At 54.0% G+C, this 19,005-nt stretch overlaps 2 non-coding genes across 2 annotated transcripts; both read left to right on the top strand.

Moving 5' to 3' along the window:
- The first annotated feature begins 14,032 nt into the window (after positions 1-14,032).
- Positions 14,033-14,106, top strand: trnat-agu (transfer RNA threonine (anticodon AGU)). Its single transcript has one exon. It is a non-coding gene; the product is annotated as a tRNA-Thr (tRNA).
- Positions 14,107-16,020: 1,914 nt separating this feature from the next.
- trnat-agu (transfer RNA threonine (anticodon AGU)) lies at positions 16,021-16,094 on the top strand. Its single transcript has one exon. It is a non-coding gene; the product is annotated as a tRNA-Thr (tRNA).
- The last annotated feature ends 2,911 nt before the right edge of the window (positions 16,095-19,005 follow it).

Consider the following 19,005-nt stretch of genomic DNA (forward strand, 5'->3'; position numbering starts at 1 on the left):
GGAGCCCCCGGAGCACCTCCAGAGCCACCCCCCACTCTCCCCAGATTCTGCCCGGGGAAGGGCCACTCTGGCTGGGCATGGCCTCCACTGAGCACCCCCTGGAGCCCCCGGAGCACCTCCAGAGCCACCCCCCACTCTCCCCAAATTCTGCCCGGGGAAGGGCCACTCTGGCTGGGCATGGCCTCCACTGAGCACCCCCTGGAGCCCCCGGAGCACCTCCAGAGCCACCCCCCACTCTCCCCAGACTCTGCCCGGGGAAGGGCCACTCTGGCTGGGCATGGCCTCCGCCGAGCACCCCCTGGAACCCCTGGAGCCCCTCCAGAGCCACCCCCCACTCCTCCAGACTCACCCCGGGGAAGGGCCACTCTGGCTGGGCATGGCCCCCACTGAGCACCCCCTGGAACCCCTGGAGCCCCCGGAGCACCTCCAGAGCCACCCCCCACTCTCCCCAGATTCTGCCCGGGGAAGGGCCACTCTGGCTGGGCATGGCCCCCACTGAGCACCCCCTGGAACCCCTGGAGCCCCCGGAGCACCTCCAGAGCCACCCCCCACTCTCCCCAGATTCTGCCCGGGGAAGGGCCACTCTGGCTGGGCATGGCCTCCGCCGAGCACCCCCTGGAACCCCTGGAGCCCCTCCAGAGCCACCCCGCATTCCCCCAAACTCAGTCTGGGGACGGGCCACTCGGGCTGGGCATGGCCTCTGCCGAGCACCCCCTGGAACCCCTGGAGCCCCTCCAGAGCCACCCCGCATTCCCCCAAACTCAGTCTGGGGACGGGCCACTCTGGCTGGGCATGGCCTCCACTGAACACCCCCTGGAACCCCTGGAGCCCCCGGAGCAAAAGTATGCGCCGGCCCTGCCCCCCGCCCCGCGCAGAGCCATCGGACACGTTGAGGCTGAAGGGGACTGGCGCAGAGCCCTTGGGCCCAGGGGCAAAGCGCAGCCATCATCCTTCAAGCCGCGCCTCCTGCTGCGCGGGGGTGAGTGACAATGGGCCCGGATTGTGGTTCCGTCGGACGCGTTGAGGCTGAAGGAGACTGGCGCAGAGCCCCTGTAACAGGGGCTAAGCGCAGCCATCATCCTCCAAGCCGCGCGTCCTTCAGTGCGGGGGTGAGTGACAGTGGGCTTGGACTGTTGTTCCACCGGACGCGTTGAGGCTGAAGGGGACTGGTGCAGAGCCCCTGTGCCAGGGGCTAAGCGCAGCCATCATCCTCCAAGCCGCGCGTCCTTCTGCGCAGGGGTGAGTGACAGTGGACCCGGACTGTGTTCCCACCGGACGCGTTGAGGCTGAAGGGGACTGGCTCAGAGCCCCTGGCACAGGGGCTAAGCACAGCCATCATCCTTCAAGCCGCGCGTTCTTCAGTGCGGGGGTGAGTGACGGTCCCATCTCCGGAGACAAGGGGCCAGGCGCGGGGGAAGCCAGTCAGACTGACGCCCCGCGCCTGGTGGGACCTCTGTCTCGGCCTCGCTTCCAACGTGTCCGGCGTGAGGTTAGCCGGAGCAAACCACAGCCGCAAAATGTAAACAAACCCGCAGTGCGCAGGAGCCTTCGAAGCTGGATAAAACCAGAACGGGGCCCAACTATGGCGGGTCATGTGTGCCCATCGACCAAGCTCCTTGTCTGGTATACATAGAACCATGATTTGTACCATTTTCATGGTTGATTCATGCTCACGCGAGTTCGAGACCGGCTGGGTGCACTTTTATCCATGAGGCACTGCACTGCCTCCGGCAGCCGAGTTCGGGGCCCGGTGAGGGCTCCAGGCTCCAGGGGCTCCGACCCGGAGCCTCCGACCCGCAGAAGGTGCTCCCTGGCCGGGCAAAGTCTGGCCGTGTGCGGGGTGGATGGCCCTGGGTCTGGGCGAAGCTAAGATCACGGAGCGGGTCACCTCCGCGTACAGCCCGTGGTCAGCGTGACACTGTGCTCTGCCCCGAGCAATCAGAGCAAACAGCAAGCTTCTGGAAGTGCCCGCGAGTCTGGTAAAATCAAGCCGAAAATAGACCCTCTCATGCCGGGTCTGAGCGGCGCTTAGAGCGCGGAGGAGCGCGGAGCGTGGGGCTCCATTCAGAGGCTCCGTGATCCGCCTTACAACCAGCTCTCACCTCCACGTACAGCCCGTGGTCAGCGTGACACTGTGCTCTGCCCCGAGCAATCAGAGCAAACAGCAAGCTTCTGGAAGTGCCCGCGAGTCTGGTAAAATCAAGCCGAAAATAGACCCTCTCATGCCGGGTCTGAGCGGCGCTTAGAGCGCGGAGGAGCGCGGAGCGTGGGGCTCCATTCAGAGGCTCCGTGATCCGCCTTACAACCAGCTCTCACCTCCACGTACAGCCCGTGGTCAGCGTGACACTGTGCTCTGCCCCGAGCAATCAGAGCAAACAGCAAGCTTCTGGAAGTGCCCGGGAGTCTGGTAAAATCAAGCCGAAAATAGACCCTCTCATGCCGGGTCTGAGCGGCGCTTAGAGCGCGGAGGAGCGCGGAGCGCAGGGCTCCATTCAGAGGCTCCGTGATCCGACGCTCACCTCCGCACCTCCGAACCATGACTTGAGATTACGGCTGTGAAGGAGCCTTGGAAGCTGGATAAAACCAGAACGGGGCCCATCGATCGCGGTTCTCGTGTGTCCGTCAAACGAGCTCCTCCCCCGGTAGCCGCACAACCAGGAAATGTACCTGTTTCGATTGCGAAAAACGTCATTCTCAAAAACCGCCCGCCCGTCCCTCCCAGCATTACCATTTTGCACATCCCGCGTGAGAGCAGCGTAGGAATTTCTCGGGAGCAGCGTGATTTAGCCCGGGACTCTTGAGCTGAACGCTTATTTCCACGAGCCCAAAAAACGACTAAGTCCAACGCTATATAGTGTACTATTGCCGAAAAACGACAGAGTCTTTTCAGGTATAGTGTACTATTTCGGTTTTTACTCTAAGTCCCTCAGGGGCATATGGTGCTATACTATGATGGTCAGATCACCTCCAGGCCCCAGGGGAGTGCTTTTCTGGGGGCAAACAGTGCACTGATGATGGGGGATTATTTCATTTTGCTCATTTTGGTGTTTTTTCACATTTTAACCCATTTTCACCCCTTTTGCTCACATCTTCAAACTCGGGCCCTGATTACAAGTTCTGACCAAATGATGACAAACACGGTATTTATTATGTATTTTTTTCATTTTTTTTATTTTTCCAACTTATACATCCATCATTGGTGCCAGGCAGGTTGTGGAGAAAGCAGTGAAGAAAGGAGAGAGCCATCACAGAAAAGATGTCCATCCAGGGTCAAGGTACCCTGCACTTTTACATATCCAAATGACAGCATTTAAAGTTTTTTAGCGTATGGTATCTCTCGTTGCATGGAACCGCACAGAGGCCAACGCCACACTGACGGCACCTGTACTTTGATTGCCGCCTGCCTTTGGTACGAGAGCGGTCAGAGCACACGGCGCAGTCTGGACGTCCCTCTGCTTGACAAAGCCAATGACGCTCTGTGAGTCTCTGTGGCATTTCACCCTCCGGTCTTGAGCGCCTCTCTTGTTTTTTGGAGTGATCAGCCAGTAATGCATCAATAATGTTCTGAATGTAAACCTTTAAAGGTTTGTGTGGGCCTGGAGTGGATTTGGTGTATATGATGTGTGAGTTGACAATACTTATGCTTATAATGGCATTGAATATGCGATGATACCATTTCCGGGACCTGTGTGGAAAGAGGTATGTCTTCATCCTCTGGTCAGCAGTGTCCACTCCACCCATGTAGGCGTTGTACTGGTCGACACATACAGGTCTTTTGATGTCACGGAAGCCAGTGTCATCTGTCTTGGATCGGATCCTCCTCTGAACACAATCATTTCCATGGACTGTGGACAACATGGTGAGACGTTTAGTATCGTGCCAAGCACAAGCCAGGAGTTTTCCCTTTCTGCAAAAAACTGGGTCATCTCCTTTTTTCAGCCACTTTTACCAAGGCATTTTGGCATCCCCAACCTGGTAATCCTTACCGTCCCACACAGTCCAGTTTCCAAATCTGCTAATTCATTTGCAATTACAGGCGAGGTATAGTAACTGTCCATGTAAATCTCGTGTCCTTTGCCCGTAAAGGGAGAAACCAACTCACGGACAACTGCGTGTGTTGCACTGATGTTGCTTGCATTATTTTTGTACTGTCCAGTGTGCATTGACCAGCGCAAAACATACCCTGAACAGCTTTCACTCAGGGCATACACTCTATAGCCATATTTGTCAGGTTTATTCGGAGAGTAACATTTTAGTGAAGATCTCCCCTTGAAAGCTATTGTCATTTCATCTAAAGAAAGCTCCTTGATTGGACTGTAAACTGCTGCAAATTTGGGAATAATCAAATCTATTATTGGGCGGACTTTGAACAGTTTATCGTGCCCGGGCTCGCCTGTTCTCACATAATCATTATTGTTGACAAAATGAAAGAACGAAAGAATGATTTCAAATCTGTTTCTTGACATTACATTTCCAAATCCAGGCGTTTGTGTAAGCCAAAATGTTCCCCAGTAATCCTCGATTTCAGGTTTCTCAACAAGGCCCATGGAGAGATGCAAAGCGAAGAAAGCTTTCATTTCGGTGACTGATACATCATACCACTCAAGAAATCTTGAATGTGGCTTCAGAATCATAGGTGCCATACACTGATGTGCATATCTATTTGTCTCATCAGTAATGAAAGTCCAAAACTGATCGGTCAGAAAGAGTGACAGAATATCAAATGGATTAGCATCCGTCAGATCCATCTCTCCTGTGTAGCCAACTGGGTCTTCAAAAGGTTTGATCCATGCCTCAAATACCTCGACCTCTCTCAGCATGTCCCAGCTCTCATCCACCGGGCAAGTTTTACTGCAGCCACTGGTTCCACTGGTTCCTCGCCTCCGTCTGTCCTTTGCACCTGTCCGTTGTTTCGAAGTCCCTTCATCTCCACTTGGAAATCCATCGTCACTCTCGGGGAGATAATTTCCTTCAGAGTCAGAATCTGCTGTAAATTGCATGCCACGTGTACTTCCTCCGGCCATTTTTTTCCTTACCGGATCTGCCCTAGATCATACCTGGCTAATAAGAGGAAGTTGCACCGAACCGACCAATGACTGAAGTGATTCATTTTCTACTATTATTTCATAAATTTCCTTGTACGGTAAAGTCGCATTTCTGCGACTTTGGCGCTTAAAGGGTTAGAATACAGAGTTTTTGGTTTCAATACCTTATCATCTGCTGCCATCTTCTGTATTTTTTGTAAATAAAGGTGGACAAAAATAAATAAATATTTGACAAACGCCAAGCCTAGCCCCAAGCCCCAAGGACTGATAACCCTTTAGGCGCCAGAGATTATGGATGAAATAAATGTATAAATAAAAAACTTCCTGAGATACAGAGAACTGAAGCCGGGGCACAGCTCTGGGTCGGCAGTGCCCCTGGAGGCCCGTAGAAGCTCCACACTCCAGTTGATTCTTGGATAAAAGTGCACCCAGCCGGTCTCGAACTCGCGTGAGGCGGAGCAGGGTTCACCCACCCCGCACACGGCCAGACTTTGCCCGGCCAGGGAGCACCTTCTGCGGGTCGGAGTCTCCGGGTCGGAGCCCCTGGAGCCTGGAGCCCTCACTGGGCCCCGAACTCGGCTGCCGGAGGCAGTGCAGTGCCTCATGGATAAAGGTGCACCCAGCCGGTCTCGAACTCGCGTGAGGCGGAGCAGGGTTCACCCACCCCGCACACGGCCAGACTTTGCCCGGCCAGGGAGCACCTTCTGCGGGTCGGAGGCTCCGGGTCGGAGCCCCTGGAGCCTGGAGCCCTCACTGGGCCCCGAACTCGGCTGCCGGAGGCAGTGCAGTGCCTCATGGATAAAGGTGCACCCAGCCGGTCTCGAACTCGCGTGAGGCGGAGCAGGGTTCACCCACCCCGCACACGGCCAGACTTTGCCCGGCCAGGGAGCACCTTCTGCGGGTCGGAGGCTCCGGGTCGGAGCCCCTGGAGCCTGGAGCCCTCACTGGGCCCCGAACTCGGCTGCCGGAGGCAGTGCAGTGCCTCATGGATAAAGGTGCACCCAGCCGGTCTCGAACTCGCGTGAGGCGGAGCAGGGTTCACCCACCCCGCACACGGCCAGACTTTGCCCGGGGAAGGGCCACTCTGGCTGGGCATGGCCTCCACTGAGCACCCCCTGGAGCCCCCGGAGCACCTCCAGAGCCACCCCCCACTCTCCCCAGATTCTGCCCGGGGAAGGGCCACTCTGGCTGGGCATGGCCTCCACTGAGCACCCCCTGGAGCCCCCGGAGCACCTCCAGAGCCACCCCCCACTCTCCCCAAATTCTGCCCGGGGAAGGGCCACTCTGGCTGGGCATGGCCTCCACTGAGCACCCCCTGGAGCCCCCGGAGCACCTCCAGAGCCACCCCCCACTCTCCCCAGACTCTGCCCGGGGAAGGGCCACTCTGGCTGGGCATGGCCTCCGCCGAGCACCCCCTGGAACCCCTTGAGCCCCTCCAGAGCCACCCCCCACTCCTCCAGACTCACCCCGGGGAAGGGCCACTCTGGCTGGGCATGGCCCCCACTGAGCACCCCCTGGAACCCCTGGAGCCCCCGGAGCACCTCCAGAGCCACCCCCCACTCTCCCCAGATTCTGCCCGGGGAAGGGCCACTCTGGCCGGGCATGGCCTCCGCCGAGCACCCCCTGGAACCCCTGGAGCCCCTCCAGAGCCACCCCCCACTCCTCCAGACTCACCCCGGGGAAGGGCCACTCTGGCTGGGCATGGTCCCCACTGAGCACCCCCTGGAACCCCTGGAGCCCACGGAGCACCTCCAGAGCCACCCCCCACTCTCCCCAGATTCTGCCCGGGGAAGGGCCACTCTGGCTGGGCATGGCCTCCGCCGAGCACCAGAGCCACCCCCCACTCTCCCCAGATTCTGCCCGGGGAAGGGCCACTCTGGCTGGGCATGGCCTCCGCCGAGCACCCCCTGGAACCCCTGGAGCCCCTCCAGAGCCACCCCGCATTCCCCCAAACTCAGTCTGGGGACGGGCCACTCTGGCTGGGCATGGCCCCCACTGAGCACCCCCTGGAACCCCTGGAGCCCCCGGAGCACCTCCAGAGCCACCCCCCACTCTCCCCAGATTCTGCCCGGGGAAGGGCCACTCTGGCTGGGCATGGCCTCCGCCGAGCACCCCCTGGAACCCCTGGAGCCCCTCCAGAGCCACCCCGCATTCCCCCAAACTCAGTCTGGGGACGGGCCACTCTGGCTGGGCATGGCCTCCACTGAGCACCCCCTGGAACCAATGGAGCCCCCGGAGCACCTCCAGAGCCACCCCCCACTCTCCCCAGATTCTGCCCGGGGAAGGGCCACTCTGGCTGGGCATGGCCTCCGCCGAGCACCCCCTGGAACCCCTGGAGCCCCTCCAGAGCCACCCCGCATTCCCCCAAACTCAGTCTGGGGACGGGCCACTCGGGCTGGGCATGGCCTCCGCCGAGCACCCCCTGGAACCCCTGGAGCCCCTCCAGAGCCACCCCGCATTCCCCCAAACTCAGTCTGGGGACGGGCCACTCTTCCCCGGGTTGCAGGCTCTGGGACTCCGGGGATGACCACCGGGGACCAGGCCCTCCCTTCGAACCCGGGGACCCACACTTAAGCACCCCCACACGGGCTACACACCCTTGGTTCAGCCCCCTGGAGGTCCGTGCCCTTGGTACTATACCATGGAAGTCCGTGCCCTTGGTACTCTGACTGGAGTACCAAGGGAACGGCCCAGCACTCACCACAGAGGCTCGCGCCGGCCCCGGCCCACCTTTCGTCCCCGGGTACCCACACTTAAGCACCCCCACACGAGCTACACACCCTTGGTGCAGCCCCCTGGAAGTCCGTGCCCTTGGTACTCTGAGCCACTTTAAAAGATAAAAAGCACCAGGACCCCAAGGCCCTGGCTCCCCTGTCCCCTACACCACACTTGGAGGCAGGGCCCTTGCCCTCCACTGGCTGCCCCCGCGCCCAATGTACTCCATAACCGAAGAAGAGAGGGGGGACCCGGAGGCCGGCCTACTAGGGTAACAGGTTTAATTTAGAGCCGGGGCTCTGGACCACAAATGCCTACAACCCCGCAGTGCGCAGGAGCCTTCGAAGCTGGATGAAACCAGAACGGGGCCCTACGATGGCGGTGACCAGCCACAGTTGATAGCAAAGTGAGCCCTGGACAGGCGCTGCATTTGACAAACTCAGAGACGAGGAAGGGACCGGAGTCGGACCAAATATATCATCTGGCGCTGTGTCCAGCGTGAGGGTGAGCCAGCGCAAATCAGGACCACAAATGCCTACAACCCCGCAGTGCGCAGGAGCCTTCGAAGCTGGATGAAACCAGAACGGGGCCCTACGATGGCGGTGACCAGCCACAGTTGATAGCAAAGTGAGCCCTGGACAGGCGCTGCATTTGACAAACTCAGAGACGAGGAAGGGACCGGAGTCGGACCAAATATATCATCTGGCGCTGTGTCCAGCGTGAGGGTGAGCCAGCGCAAATCAGGACCACAAATGCCTACAACCCCGCAGTGCGCAGGAGCCTTCGAAGCTGGATGAAACCAGAACGGGGCCCTACGATGGCGGTGACCAGCCACAGTTGATAGCAAAGTGAGCCCTGGACAGGCGCTGCATTTGACAAACTCAGAGACGAGGAAGGGACCGGAGTCGGACCAAAAGTATGCGCCGGCCCTGCCCCCCGCCCCGCGCAGAGCCATCGGACACGTTGAGGCTGAAGGGGACTGGCGCAGAGCCCTTGGGCCCAGGGGCAAAGCGCAGCCATCATCCTTCAAGCCGCGCCTCCTGCTGCGCGGGGGTGAGTGACAATGGGCCCGGATTGTGGTTCCGTCGGACGCGTTGAGGCTGAAGGAGACTGGCGCAGAGCCCCTGTAACAGGGGCTAAGCGCAGCCATCATCCTCCAAGCCGCGCGTCCTTCAGTGCGGGGGTGAGTGACAGTGGGCCTGGACTGTTGTTCCACCGGACGCGTTGAGGCTGAAGGGGACTGGTGCAGAGCCCCTGTGCCAGGGGCTAAGCGCAGCCATCATCCTCCAAGCCGCGCGTCCTTCTGCGCAGGGGTGAGTGACAGTGGACCCGGACTGTGTTCCCACCGGACGCGTTGAGGCTGAAGGGGACTGGCTCAGAGCCCCTGGCACAGGGACTAAGCACAGCCATCATCCTTCAAGCCGCGCGTCCTTCAGTGCGGGCGTGAGTGACGGTCCCATCTCCGGAGACAAGGGGCCAGGCGCGGGGGAAGCCAGTCAGACTGACGCCCCGCGCCTGGTGGGACCTCTGTCTCGGCCTCGCTTCCAACGTGTCCGGCGTGAGGTTAGCCGGAGCAAACCACAGCCGCAAAATGTAAACAAACCCGCAGTGCGCAGGAGCCTTCGAAGCTGGATAAAACCAGAACGGGGCCCTACTATGGCGGGTCATGTGTGCCCGTCGACCAAGCTCCTTGTCTGGTATACATAGAACCATGATTTGTACCATTTTCATTGTTGATTCATGCTCACGCGAGTTCGAGACCGGCTGGGTGCACTTTTATCCATGAGGCACTGCACTGCCTCCGGCAGCCGAGTTCGGGGCCCGGTGAGGGCTCCAGGCTCCAGGGGCTCCGACCCGGAGCCTCCGACCCGCAGAAGGTGCTCCCTGGCCGGGCAAAGTCTGGCGTGTGCGGGGTGGATGGCCCTGGGTCTGGGCGAAGCTAAGATCACGGAGCGGGTCACCTCCGCGTACAGCCCGTGGTCAGCGTGACACTGTGCTCTGCCCCGAGCAATCAGAGCAAACAGCAAGCTTCTGGAAGTGCCCGCGAGTCTGGTAAAATCAAGCCGAAAATAGACCCTCTCATGCCGGGTCTGAGCGGCGCTTAGAGCGCGGAGGAGCGCGGAGCGTGGGGCTCCATTCAGAGGCTCCGTGATCCGCCTTACAACCAGCTCTCACCTCCACGTACAGCCCGTGGTCAGCGTGACACTGTGCTCTGCCCCGAGCAATCAGAGCAAACAGCAAGCTTCTGGAAGTGCCCGGGAGTCTGGTAAAATCAAGCCGAAAATAGACCCTCTCATGCCGGGTCTGAGCGGCGCTTAGAGCGCGGAGGAGCGCGGAGCGTGGGGCTCCATTCAGAGGCTCCGTGATCCGCCTTACAACCAGCTCTCACCTCCACGTACAGCCCGTGGTCAGCGTGACACTGTGCTCTGCCCCGAGCAATCAGAGCAAACAGCAAGCTTCTGGAAGTGCCCAGGAGTCTGGTAAAATCAAGCCGAAAATAGACCCTCTCATGCCCGGTCTGAGCGGCGCTTAGAGCGCGGAGGAGCGCGGAGGGCGGGGCTCCATTCAGAGGCTCCGTGATCCGCCTTACAACCAGCTCTCACCTCCACGTACAGCCCGTTGTCAGCGTGACACTGTGCTCTGCCCCGAGCAATCAGAGCAAACAGCAAGCTTCTGGAAGTGCCCGCGAGTCTGGTAAAATCAAGCCGAAAATAGACCCTCTCATGCCGGGTCTGAGCGGCGCTTAGAGCGCGGAGGAGCGCGGAGCGTGGGGCTCCATTCAGAGGCTCCGTGATCCGCCTTACAACCAGCTCTCACCTCCACGTACAGCCCGTGGTCAGCGTGACACTGTGCTCTGCCCCGAGCAATCAGAGCAAACAGCAAGCTTCTGGAAGTGCCCGGGAGTCTGGTAAAATCAAGCCGAAAATATACCCTCTCATGCCGGGTCTGAGCGGCGCTTAGAGCGCGGAGGAGCGCGGAGCGCAGGGCTCCATTCAGAGGCTCCGTGATCCGACGCTCACCTCCGCACCTCCGAACCATGACTTGAGATTACGGCTGTGAAGGAGCCTTGGAAGCTGGATAAAACCAGAACGGGGCCCATCGATCGCGGTTCTCGTGTGTCCGTCAAACGAGCTCCTCCCCCGGTAGCCGCACAACCAGGAAATGTACCTGTTTCGATTGCGAAAAACGTCATTCTCAAAAACCGCCCGCCCGTCCCTCCCAGCATTACCATTTTGCACATCCCGCGTGAGAGCAGCGTAGGAATTTCTCGGGAGCAGCGTTATTTAGCCCGGGACTCTTGAGCTGAACGCTTATTTCCACGAGCCCAAAAAACGACTACGTCCAACGCTATATAGTGTACTATTGCCGAAAAACGACAGAGTCTTTAGGTATAGTGTACTATTTCGGTTTTTACTCTAAGTCCCTCAGGGGCATATGGTGCTATACTATGATGGTCAGATCACCTCCAGGCCCCAGGGGAGTGCTTTTCTGGGGGCAAACAGTGCACTGATGATGGGGGATTATTTCATTTTGCTCATTTTGGTGTTTTTTCACATTTTAACCCATTTTCACCCCTTTTGCTCACAACTTCATACTACGGCCCGGAAAAACGACAGAGTCGCTCGGGTATAGTGTACTATTGCCGAAAAATGACAGAGTCTTTTCAGGTATAGTGTACTATTTCGGTTTTTACTCTAAGTCCCTCAGGGGCATATGGTGCTATACTATGATGGTCAGATCACCTCCAGGCCCCAGGGGAGTGCTTTTCTGGGGGCAAACAGTGCACTGATGATGGGGGATTATTTCATTTTGCTCATTTTGGTGTTTTTTCACATTTTAACCCATTTTCACCCCTTTTGCTCACAACTTCATACTACGGCCCGGAAAAACGGCAGAGTCGCTCGGGTATAGTGTACTATTGCCGAAAAATGACAGAGTCTTTTCAGGTATAGTGTACTATTTCGGTTTTTACTCTAAGTCCCTCAGGGGCATATGGTGCTATACTATGATGGTCAGATCACCTCCAGGCCCCAGGGGAGTGCTTTTCTGGGGGCAAACAGTGCACTGATGATGGGGGATTATTTCATTTTGCTCATTTTGGTGTTTTTTCACATTTTAACCCATTTTCACCCCTTTTGCTCACATCTTCAAACTCGGGCCCTGATTACAAGTTCTGACCAAATGATGACAAACACGGTATTTATTATGTATTTTTTTCATTTTTTTTATTTTTCCAACTTATACATCCATCATTGGTGCCAGGCAGGTTGTGGAGAAAGCAGTGAAGAAAGGAGAGAGCCATCACAGAAAAGATGTCCATCCAGGGTCAAGGTACCCTGCACTTTTACATATCCAAATGACAGCATTTAAAGTTTTTTAGCGTATGGTATCTCTCGTTGCATGGAACCGCACAGAGGCCAACGCCACACTGACGGCACCTGTACTTTGTTTGCCGCCTGCCTTTGGTACGAGAGCGGTCAGAGCACACGGCGCAGTCTGGACGTCCCTCTGCTTGACAAAGCCAATGACGCTCTGTGAGTCTCTGTGGCATTTCACCCTCCGGTCTTGAGCGCCTTTCTTGTTTTTTGGAGTGATCAGCCAGTAATGCATCAATAATGTTCTGAATGTAAACCTTTAAAGGTTTGTGTGGGCCTGGAGTGGATTTGGTGTATATGATGTGTGAGTTGACAATACTTATGCTTATAATGGCATTGAATATGCGATGATACCATTTCCGGGACCTGTGTGGAAAGAGGTATGTCTTCATCCTCTGGTCAGCAGTGTCCACTCCACCCATGTAGGCGTTGTACTGGTCGACACATACAGGTCTTTTGATGTCACGGAAGCCAGTGTCATCTGTCTTGGATCGGATCCTCCTCTGAACACAATCATTTCCATGGACTGTGGACAACATGGTGAGACGTATCGTGCCAAGCACAAGCCAGGAGTTTTCCCTTTCTGCAAAAAACTGGGTCATCTCCTTTTTTCAGCCACTTTTACCAAGGCATTTTGGCATCCCCAACCTGGTAATCCTTACCGTCCCACACAGTCCAGTTTCCAAATCTGCTAATTCATTTGCAATAACAGGCGAGGTATATTTGCATTATTTTTGTACTGTCCAGTGTGCATTGACCAGCGCAAAACATACCCTGAACAGCTTTCACTCAGGGCATACACTCTATAGCCATATTTGTCAGGTTTATTCGGAGAGTAACATTTTAGTGAAGATCTCCCCTTGAAAGCTATTGTCATTTCATCTAAAGAAAGCTCCTTGATTGGACTGTAAACTGCTGCAAATTTGGGAATAATCAAATCTATTATTGGGCGGACTTTGAACAGTTTATCGTGCCCGGGCTCGCCTGTTCTCACATAATCATTATTGTTGACAAAATGAAAGAACGAAAGAATGATTTCAAATCTGTTTCTTGACATTACATTTCCAAATCCAGGCGTTTGTGTAAGCCAAAATGTTCTCCAGTAATCCTCGATTTCAGGTTTCTTAACAAGGCCCATGGAGAGATGCAAAGCGAAGAAAGCTTTCATTTCGGTGACTGATACATCATACCACTCAAGAAATCTTGAATGTGGCTTCAGAATCATAGGTGCCATACACTGATGTGCATATCTATTTGTCTCATCAGTAATGAAAGTCCAAAACTGATCGGTCAGAAAGAGTGACAGAATATCAAATGGATTAGCATCCGTCAGATCCATCTCTCCTGTGTAGCCAACTGGGTCTTCAAAAGATTTGATCCATGCCTCAAATACCTCGACCTCTCTCAGCATGTCCCAGCTCTCATCCACCGGGCAAGTTTTACTGCAGCCACTGGTTCCACTGGTTCCTCGCCTCCGTCTGTCCTTTGCACCTGTCCGTTGTTTCGAAGTCCCTTCATCTCCACTTGGAAATCCATCGTCACTCTCGGGGAGATAATTTCCTTCAGAGTCAGAATCTGCTGTAAATTGCATGCCACGTGTACTTCCTCCGGCCATTTTTTTCCTTACCGGATCTGCCCTAGATCATACCTGGCTAATAAGAGGAAGTTGCACCGAACCGACCAATGACTGAAGTGATTCATTTTCTACTATTATTTCATAAATTTCCTTGTACGGTAAAGTCGCATTTCTGCGACTTTGGCGCTTAAAGGGTTAACCGGGAGGTTGGTGGTTCGAGCCCACCCAGGGACGATTGGAAGAGGTATAGCAGGCAATATCTATGAGGTAATATTGGTCACTGAATATCTAGCTGAAACAGGTTGGAGCAGCTGTTAAGAGGTGCTGTGGCTTAGATGGTCAAAGTGCCTGTCTAGTAAACAGGAGACCCTGGGTTCAAATCCCAGCAGTGCCTTCATGATAGCCTTTCAAGCAAATCAGTTGTTTACATGTACAGAAAAACTTATCACCCGAAAGACCTCTTTTACATTTTTTAATTAGAGATTGAAAAGTATCCCTGAATAAACAGAGTAAATGCACTCTTTTCACTCCTTGTTTCTCAGTTTGATGGTAAGGATTGATTGATTGATTGATGTAGACCGTTTTTGGATGACTGTTTTGCTTTTGTGAAAAAGGGGAATCAGACAAAAGTTGCAAAGGCATTCAAAGGCTGTGAGTTCGAGACCCACCAGAGTCACTGTTGTAACCCCTGTTATCTACATTGGTAAATAGGAAAGCCTGCTTGTGTTATTAACTGATGAAAGGAACTGCTAAATTTGGTTCAATTACCACAGAATCCCAGTGTGCTATAGGCTGGCCACTGCTTGGTAGGAGTTTCCCGTACGTGAGTGACTGTTCCTTCCTTCCTTCACGTCCCGCTCAACCTCGTCTTCTTCTAAAGAGTTTGGCGCTGTCCTCAGAAGCTTTGGTCTTACTCAGCACCTGAGTGGCCCCACCAAGGGCAAAGGGCACACTCTGGACCTGCTAATGACAAAGCGGGTTAATATTTCAAATTACAGTGTGGTAAATGTTACTTTGTCTGATGGTTTCTGTATTTCTCCAGGTGCAATGAGTTTGCAGTCTTCTTTGCAAGACTCAGTTCAGAACATTAAAAATACCATTATTTGCAGATAACAAGCACGCAGCCAGCTAGACAACTGGAGTTAACCCATTTTGCATTTGTGGCTGACAAAACTTTCCAAGAGATCACCACAAGTCTGAGTTCCACTACATGCTGCCTTTATGCATTGCCTACTAGATTTTTAAAGTCTATGGTGAGCAGTCTGTTGGCTCCAATCAATCAAAAAGTCAACATGTTGCTTGGATCTGGAATTTTCCCAAGATCCTTAAAACTGCAGTCATTAAGCCTGTCTTAAAGAAGAGCAGTCTTGATGTCACAGTGCTAAATAATTACCGGCCCATCTCAAACCTACTACTACTCAGTTGTCCATTCAAGCATGCAAATCATTTACAACGACAGAAAATGCGCTGCTGTTACAAATTGGAATAAGATGGAAAAGTATCCCTGCACACACAGATTAACTGCACTCTTTTCACTTTTTGATTCTCAGTTTGTTGGCAAGGAATGACTGATGTGGACCCATTTTGGATGAAAACCGTGTTTTGCGTTTGTGGAAATGAGCATCATGGAAGGATGTATGGGCTCTGTGGAGCAATGGATAGCGCATTGTACTTCTAGGCATAATTTGTAAGGGCATTCAAAGGTTGTGGGTTCGAGTCCCACCAGAGTCGCTAATGGTGAGAGAACATACTAGTTTTTTTACAATGGAAAATCTGCTCGCTTTACTATCTGATGAAAGGCACTGCTGAACGAGGTTCAATTGCCAAGTGTGCTTGAAAAAGTAAGCAAATACATCGGCATTATGTCAAATAACATTATCTTGCAATTTTTCCTCAATATCCAGATTAACTGCAGGATATTGAGTGCGCAATAAATTGGCGAGAGTCGATTGATTGAAAGACTTCCAGTTTTTTATAGCTACATTGGTACAGGGGATTTAGCTCAAAGGTAGAAAGATTGATGCCCTCGCTCTCCATTAAACACAGTTGATTGGACAGGGGCTGAACTTTCGAATGTTGCTGGCTCTCTTTAAAAAAAAAGATATTGCGGCTTGTCGACTCGCAAATATTTTATTGAGCAGGCTGTTTGTCTCTGTGGCGCAATTGGCCAGCGCGCTCGGTTGTTAACCGGGAGGTTGGTGGTTCGAGCCCACCCAGGGACAATTGGAAGAGGTATAGCAGGCAAAATCTATGAGGTAATATTGGTCACTGAATATGTAGCTGAAACAGGTTGGAGCAGCTTTTAAGAGGCGCTGTGGCTTAGATGGTCAAAGTGCCTGTCTAGTAAACAGGAGATCCTGGGTTCAAATCCCAGCAGTGCCTTCATGATAGCCTTTCAAGCAAATCAGTTGTTTACATGTACAGAAAAACTTATCACCCGAAAGAGCTCTTTTACATTTTTTAATTAGAGATTGAAAAGTATCCCTGAATAAACAGAGTAAATGCACTCTTTTCACTCCTTGTTTCTCAGTTTGATGGTAAGGATTGATTGATTGATGTAGACCGTTTTTGGATGACTGTTTTGCTTTTGTGAAAAAGGGGAATCAGACAAAAGTTGCAAAGGCATTCAAAGGCTGTGAGTTCGAGACCCACCAGAGTCACTGTTGTAACCCCTGTTATCTACATTGGTAAATAGGAAAGCCTGCTTGTGTTATTAACTGATGAAAGGAACTGCTAAATTTGGTTCAATTACCACAGAATCCCAGTGTGCTATAGGCTGGCCACTGCTTGGTAGGAGTTTCCCGTACGTGAGTGACTGTTCCTTCCTTCCTTCACGTCCCGCTCAACCTCGTCTTCTTCTAAAGAGTTTGGCGCTGTCCTCAGAAGCTTTGGTCTTACTCAGCACCTGAGTGGCCCCACCAAGGGCAAAGGGCACACTCTGGACCTGCTAATGACAAAGCGGGTTAATATTTCAAATTACAGTGTGGTAAATGTTACTTTGATGGTTTCTGTATTTCTCCAGGTGCAATGAGTTTGCAGTCTTCTTTGCAAGACTCAGTTCAGAACATTAAAAATACCATTATTTGCAGATAACAAGCACGCAGCCAGCTAGACAACTGGAGTTAACCCATTTTGCATTTGTGGCTGACAAAACTTTCCAAGAGATCACCACAAGTCTGAGTTCCACTACATGCTGCCTTTATGCATTGCCTACTAGATTTTTAAAGTCTATGGTGAGCAGTCTGTTGGCTCCAATCAATCAAAAAGTCAACATGTTGCTTGGATATGGAATTTTCCCAAGATCCTTAAAACTGCAGTCATTAAGCCTGTCTTAAAGAAGAGCAGTCTTGATGCCACAGTGCTAAATAATTACCGGCCCATCTCAAACCTACTACTACTCAGTTGTCCATTCAAGCATGCAAATCATTTACAACGACAGAAAATGCGCTGCTGTTACAAATTGGAATAAGATGGAAAAGTATCCCTGCACACACAGATTAACTGCACTCTTTTCACTTTTTGATTCTCAGTTTGTTGGCAAGGAATGACTGATGTGGACCCATTTTGGATGAAAACCGTGTTTTGTGTTTGTGGAAATGAGCATCATGGAAGGATGTATGGGCTCTGTGGAGCAATGGATAGCGCATTGGACTTCTAGGCATAATTTGCAAGGCTCACCCTCACGCTGGACACAGCGCCAGATGATATATTTGGTCGGACTCCGGTCCCTTCCTCGTCTCTGAGTTTGTCAGCCGGCGCGAACCCCTGTGGTGAGTGCTGGGCCGTTCCCTTGGTACTCCAGTCAGAGTACCAAGGGCACGGACTTCCATGGTATAGTACCAAGGGCACGGACCTCCAGGGGGCTGAACCAAGGGTGTGTAGCCCGTGTGGGGGTGCTTAAGTGTGGGTCCCCGGGTTCGAAGGGAGAGCCTGGTCCCCGGTGGTCATCCCCGGAGTCCCAGAGCCCGCGACCCGGGGAAGAGTGGCCCGTCCCCAGACTGAGTTTGGGGGAATGCGGGGTGCTCTGGAGGTGCTCCATGGGTTCCAGGGGGTATTCAGCGGAGGCCATGCCCGGCCGGAGTGGCCCTTCCCCGGGGTGAGTCTGGAGGAGTGGGGGGTGGCTCTGGAGGTGCTCCGGGGGCTCCAGGGGTTCCAGGGGGTGCTGCGGAGGCCACGCCCAGCCAGAGTTGCCCTTCCCCGGGGTGAGTCTGGAGGAGTGGGGGGTGGCTCTGGAGGTGCTCCGGGGGCTCCAGGGGTTCCAGGGGGTGCTCAGTGGAGGCCATACCCAGCCAGAGTGGCCCTTCCCCGGGGTGAGTCTGGAGGAGTGGGGGGTGGCTCTGGAGGTGCTCCGGGGGCTCCAGGGGTTCCAGGGGGTGCTCAGTGGAGGCCATGCCCAGCCAGAGTGGCCCTTCCCCGGGGTGAGTCTGGAGGAGTGGGGGGTGGCTCTGGAGGTGCTCCAGGGGCTCCAAGGGGTGCTCAGTGGAGGCCATGCCCAGCCAGAGTGGCCCTTCCCCGGGGTGAGTCTGGAGGAGTGGGGGGTGGCTCTGGAGGTGCTCCGGGGGCTCCAGGGGTTCCAGGGGGTGCTCAGTGGAGGCCATGCCCAGCCAGAGTGGCCCTTCCCCGGGGTGAGTCTGGAGGAGTGGGGGGGTGGCTCTGGAGGTGCTCCGGGGGCTCCAGGGGTTCAAGGGGGTGCTCAGTGGAGGTCATGAGTAGTCTGTTGGCTCCAATCAATCAAAAAGTCAACATGTTGCTTGGATCTGGAATTTTCCCAAGAGCCTTAAAACTGCAGTCATTAAGCCTCTCTTAAAGAAGAGCAGTCTTGATGCCACAGTGCTAAATAATTACCGGCCCATCTCAAACCTACTACTACTCAGTTGTCCATTCAAGCATGCAAATTATTTACAACGACAGAAAATGCGCTGCTGTTACAAATTGGAATAAGATGGAAAAGTATCCCTGCACACACAGATTAACTGCACTCTTTTCACTTTTTGATTCTCAGTTTGTTGGCAAGGAATGACTGATGTGGACCCATTTTGGATGAAAACCGTGTTTTGCGTTTGTGGAAATGAGCATCATGGAAGGATGTATGGGCGCTGTGGCGCAATGGATAGCGCATTGGACTTCTAGGTGTAATTTGCAAGGGCATTAAAGGTTGTGTGTTCGCGTCCCACCAGAGTCGCTAATGGTGAGAGAACACTTTTTTTTTTTACAATGGAAAATCTGCTCGCTTTACTATCTGATGAAAGGCACTGCTGAACGAAGTTCAATTGCCAAGTGTGCTTGAAAAAGT

The sequence above is a fragment of the Eucyclogobius newberryi genome, unplaced genomic scaffold (genome assembly GCF_026437365.1).
Source record: "Eucyclogobius newberryi isolate DKJ021-1_F unplaced genomic scaffold, fEucNew1.0.hap1 SCAF_130, whole genome shotgun sequence".
Lineage (NCBI taxonomy): Eukaryota > Metazoa > Chordata > Actinopteri > Gobiiformes > Gobiidae > Eucyclogobius > Eucyclogobius newberryi.